The following is a 6,259-nucleotide window of genomic DNA, read 5'->3' as shown; positions in this document are numbered from 1 at the left end:
GTTAAAAGGCAATATAAATAGTGTTATTGTAATCTCACATGCATTGCAGACAGAGGTCCAAATTTGAATGCTTTAGAAGCTGCTTACTACTTGGGACTTGAGCATTAATAAAAGGCTTTAACTTTATAAAATATTTTTCTATTACCAGGTAGAAAAAAACTGGGATATTATCTCTGTAATACTGTATGTACCGGCTTGACTTATTTCCCCTAAGGAAAAAAAAAGATATAATTGAGCTTTTTTTTATTTACGTGAGCATATGTGGGGTTATGATTGACTAAATATATTTAATTCTACCACCCTTCTACCTATAGCATTTTGCGTGGTACTGCATTTAGCTGGACAGTGACATAACGAGCATGTTAAAAATACTTTTTGTTTCTCCTTTCTGCCCGGCTGCCTTTCATCTACTAGCGTGACTGTCAGTGCCGCACTAGCAGATTTGACTGGGTGCATGGAGATGGTATGTTCTCTACGAATTGGTAAAGTCAGTTTTTGGAGCATTAGTAGCGTCCAGTAAATTGTGCACTGCTCTATATTGTTATGGTAGGCAGCTTGCTCGTGTACATTGTGCTGAAGTACTGCAGAGGACCCTGGAGTACGTCAACATAATGTACGTGAGCAAGCTGCCTACCATAACTATATAGTCACTTTAACCCATACTTCATTCATACACACAGAAACACTCACCCCTCTAGCAGGATGTCTTCCCGAGCAGGCAACCTTAGGGGTGGGAAGTAGCAACTGACAAGGAAGAGACCAATAGCCATGGGGATAAGGGGAGGTCTTTGAATGCATTTAACAGAAATAACCTCCCCTTTCTTCCCTTTCTTCCCTCCATTCCCGTGTGTGCGCAGATGTGGAAGGCAATTTGACTTTTTTTTTATTGCTTCTTATATCCCACTTAAAATGTCAGGTCACCGCTTGGGCTGGTAACTTAAAAATTTTACTCACCATTGGCGACCGGGCTGGTCTATTCATATGCCCTGTATATATATATATATATATATATATATATATATATATATATATTGTTACGCTGCGTCTGGAGACTTGCGTACTTCCTTCAAGTTCCCCTATAAGGAATACTACAGATAGAATCTCAGATGCAGAATTAGCTGTATTAGAATTTATGTAATCTTGTTTAAGATTGTATGTATCACAATATTGCAAGGTAGCCACTATGTGGAAGTTGCATAAGTGTAACAATTGTGATTTAATGGTATGGAGTGTTAATAGTAGTGCTACAGCACAGCTATAGGCGATACTGGAATACTGCAGTAATGATTAATGAGTGTGGAACTCCCTGGGAGTATAACTTTGCTGAATGCTGAGCAAGTGTGTTCTGGTAACTGTTGTGATTACTGCTGGCGCCTGGGTATCACATTGGAGCAAGTGTAAGATTCCCCTGAGTGTCGGAACTGTCGTAGGGGGCGTGGCTTAATGGCAATCCTGGTTTGGACTCCGGAAAATAACTACCAGTCCTGTGGTCACCTGTTACTTCACAGGTTGCATGACACTGACCGAGAAAACTGTTTGCAGAGCGAGTAATCTGCCAGCTCAATTCACAGTGCGGTTACGTGTTCAGATTGGGAAACCCCTGTTACGTCACAGGGGGGAGTGGATTAGTTCCGGTCTCCGGTTCCTTATGCGATCTTACGGTCTCCGTTGGTATATTGCACTGCAGGTAAGTGCAATGCCTTTTGCGGTGTGGTGGATCTGACCTGATAGAAGCAGAGTAGTTGTAATAAGGGAAAGTCCAAACTGCGTGCTTCTCAGTGCATCCTCTGTGCTAGCTTGGAATACAGTTCCTCCATAAAGAGAGTAAGTGCTCGGGTTAGAAAGTTGCAGGGCTGTTCCTATCCAATGTGGACAGCAGGTTGCTAAGATAGTAGCAGCAGGAAAGTGTGCAGCATACACCTACATTTGCTAACAAAATACTAAGCACCTGGCTGCAGGTGCATTAGGAATTTATAGCCTCTGTGGGAGGGAACTCCTTAAAGGTACAGTTCTGACATCACCCCCTCATCAAGCAAGGGGTCCCACCACTTGAGATCTGGGACAATCAGGGTGTCGGCGATGGAAAAGAGCCACCAGTTTGGGCGCATGAAGGTTCGTGGAGGGCTCCCATGAATCCTCCTCACTGGAGAAGCCTTTCCAACGGACTAAGTATTCAAGGTGACCACCGCTAAGTCGAGAATCCAGTAGTGTTTGGACCTCATATTCATCTGATGCCAGAAGGACTGAAGCAGGTGGTAGTACAGGTGTGGTATCCCTCATCTGTCCTGCAGGTATAAGTAAAGATACATGGAAGGTGGGATGGACACGCATGGCAGGAGGAAGTTCCAAGGTCACAGCATTTGGGTTCACAATTTTTTTGATGGGAAAGGGTCCCATGTACAACTTTCCCAATTTCTTATATGGTATTTGTAGTCTTAGGTTTTTTTTTGTCGATAACCAGACAAGGTCACCAACTGAGTAGGTAGGGGGTGAACGTCTTCTTAAATTATAGTATCGTTTTTGTGAGTCTTGTGACTGTGTTATATTGTGGCGTAGAGTTTTGAATGTTTCCTTTAAGGTGTTTGTTAGTTCATCTACCTGAGGTGGTATTGCTACGGTATCAGCAGAGAATGTGAATGTTGGGTGATATCTGTAGTTGGCGTAGAATGGAGTCATCTTTGTACTGGAATTGATAGTCGTTATATGAGTATTCAGCCATGGGAAGTAACTGTAGCCAATTGGTTTGGTGTTGAGTACAAAAACATCGGAGGTACTGTTCTAGCCATTGATTGACACGTTCTGTTTGGCCGTTTGTTTGGGGGTGGAAAGATGTGCTATAGCAGTGATCGATCTGTAATAGCTTACATAACTGTTTCCAGAACCTTGACGTGAATTGAGTTCCACGGTCCGAGGTCAATATGGGTGGTATGCCATGGAGTCTGACGATATGTTTTAGGAATAGCTGTGCTGTCTCGGAAGAGGTTGGTAGTTTCTGATATGGTATGAAGTGTGCCGTCTTACTGAATAAGTCTACAACCACTAGAATTGTGTTTTGTTTCTCAGATCTTGGAAGATCTACAATAAAGTCTAGTCCAACGTGTTGCCATGGTCTCTCTTGTGTCTGTATTGGCATGAGGCAACCATATGGTTGATTGGTATCAGTCTTGGATGTAGCACAGATTGTGCAGCTATGGATGTATTCAGTGACTGTAGTCTTCATGTGAGGCCACCAGAAGTTTCTGGATACCTTCTCTAATGTTCGTCCAATTCCTTGATGTCTGGCAGCGGGGGAATCATGGAATTGCTTCAGGATCTGGGGTCTTATGAAGCCTTTTTTTAAGTTGTCATCGAGATAGATCTTCAAATGATCCAGTTCAGGTTGGCTAAGAGAAGATGAAGTATTGTCGCACCTGGTTGTAGTTTTATAGGACAGTCATACTGTCTATGGGGGGGTAGAGCTTCGGCTTGTTTTTGCTGAAGACATTGAAGAACTCCGAGGGCAGGTTGACTTGGTGCTCTGCCACTTGTAGGAGTATTCTTTGTTGAGGGTAACAGAACTTCTGACAAAAAGAGGAGTTTAAGTCCACTTGTAAATCCTTCCAGTGGATCATTGGTTGGTGTAGTTGTAACCAACTTAGTCCTAGAACAACAGGTAAAAGCGGGGATGGAATAATGTCTAGTGAGAGAAACTCAGTGTGTCAGGACGGTGTCTGCATCTGAAGGGGTATTGTATGATGTGTAATTGGACCTGTCTTAATGGGGGAAGCATCAATAACTCAAATGTAGACGGGTTTCTGCTTACACACAAATGGAATTTTATTATTTACAACCAAATCTTTATCAATGTAGCTCCCGTTGGCTCCGGAGTCGACAATTGCGTCAGTGCTCAGTCTCTTTTGGTGCCACTGTAGGAATAAAGGAATACAACAGTGGGGGGGGGGGGGGGGGCGGAGCTAACAGCAGAAGAAACAGGACGTACAACTTAAGAGCTCCTGCTAATTCTACAAACATTAAGCTTTATGAAGTGTATAATTTGCACGTTTTCGACTTCGCACTAGCTTTACACTTATGTAAGAGGGAAAGCAACATCTTAAATGACATATAACAAAGTCTTAAACATCTGTTACACTACTTTTGTGGAGACATATCGTCTGGCGTAACCACGAGACAGAAGCGACCACTCCCAACTTAATATGGCAGACCTTTATATGCAGATACAGGCATCGCTTGCTAGATTTGAGGAGAAGATGGATTGCTGCTTCCACGACCTGTTGTTTATAGTAAGAAATCAGCGTGATGAAGAGGATATCCCAACACCCAAAATGGCGGCTCCCCTAAATCTCACTAAGAATGACGAGACCTACCGCCTTAGCCTCAGCCTAACAACATCAGCGATAGAAACACCACATCCTTGTATGGAGTCTGCTCCTCATGATGTCTCGCTAAGTACTGTGGAAAGCTTCGTAGGAGTGGAGAGCTACGTTCTATCGGCTTCACCTAGAAAAGAAAAAAGCCTCAAAGACGTAACCCTGCAATTAGACAGCTCCTTGCCGCTTACTAGGGGTTCACATCCTCACACGGACAGTTGGATCTGCAGCCCTGAGATGGCCTTGGCAATTACGGAGCCTGCAGCTGACGCTAGTGGAGCTGTTTATCAGAAGGAGACAGAGAGCACTATGCAGATGCCGCTCACCATGGTTGCGCTCATGCAGGAACATGGTCATACAGCCCTGAAGTCTCCCATCAGACCGAACTTAACATTTTTAAATATCCTTCTTACCAGCTCAGCGCAACCTCCGGGTGAGTTTAAACACATAGCTAGTTTACGGACTGATCAGGACCTGGTTATAGCTTTCCTTGGCAGCGGGTCCCAGACCTTATGTGCATTTCCTCACTTGCTCTGGAATGAGCTGGATCTCTTTGACAAATTCTCACTCCTACTGGAAACTCAGGAGCAAACGCTACAATCTACACCATACCTCATTAGCAGTAAAGGAGTGAAGAGAGGGGTGGGCTAAGGCTCTGATGACATTTGGTAAAGACCCATATTCCTGCAATATTAGTCTTTGGCAGCCCTAATTCAATATAAAATTATCAGCTTTAAGACGTTTTTCAAACAGGACTCAGTGCTATATTACATTTACCGTAACCTCTGTAAAACTCATCTAATTTGTAATTTTCTCTTAATGGTGTGGATAGGCATATGTGATAAAAGTAAAGCTGATTATTATTTACCAGGTTGTTAAACTTATAGAAACCTAGCCGTGTCTCCTCCTGTTAATTCCCCTATGTTATGTTGCCGATCCTTGTGTCTGGCTATCTAAGTACTTGAGGCAGGAGTGCTTCTTCATGTACCCTCTGCAGAACATCTCATCAACCATGTAGTAATTATCTGTTTGTGTCATATAGTTAATACCTGTACAAAGCTATTTATGTTTTTGAGTTAAAAAACATATTATATGCGACTCTCCTATAGTAGGATGTGCACACTTAATGTACCATAAGGGGACATTCTCTTGACTTTATAACTTATTAGCATATTCTATATTATAGACAGACATATTTTGTCGGATTCTATGAACACACAGTGTGTACTTGTCTACTCCAATCTATACATTACATACACTATGCAGTGCTACAACTGAATCATAACCCCCTATTTCACTATTACATAGTCTGAAAGTAACAAACCATCCCTCGGCTCATATATTGATTACATATGTCTGGAGACATAACTTATACATTTTGCTGCTATCTACAAGCCCAACAACTAGCTGAGGTTTGTTTACCTATACTGTACATTATACTAGACACAATAATAATTGATCTTATCACTCTTTAGCTACTGGACTCAGGTTGAGTGGTTTCCTACCTACAATGAAACTCCTCTTTATGAAGTCACCTATATTATATTGAACGGTGTAAGAACCTGAGCTTTTGATTACGCAAACCCTCCTACAGGACCCTCATAAGTTTCCTATCATCCGTAGCTCTTAAGATATCTCTCTTCTCCCTATATTCACTATAGCCCTCCCTCCAAATTCTTCCCCTCCTCCAAACTAAAAGTGGCTCTGGCCCACTGATCTCCCCCCCCTTTAAACCATACCACTACCTGCGTATAACTATAAGTATCATTGTTATATAATTGGTATATTTCTATTCAGAGTTGTTTAACTTTTATAATCCCCAACTCTCTTACACACTATCTGCATCATCATGAGGATCCCTGAAAACGTGTACTTATCTTATAATGTTCCTT

Source organism: Bombina bombina, chromosome 11 (assembly GCF_027579735.1).
Source record: "Bombina bombina isolate aBomBom1 chromosome 11, aBomBom1.pri, whole genome shotgun sequence".
Taxonomy (NCBI): domain Eukaryota; kingdom Metazoa; phylum Chordata; class Amphibia; order Anura; family Bombinatoridae; genus Bombina; species Bombina bombina.
This window is presented reverse-complemented; position numbering follows the sequence as displayed.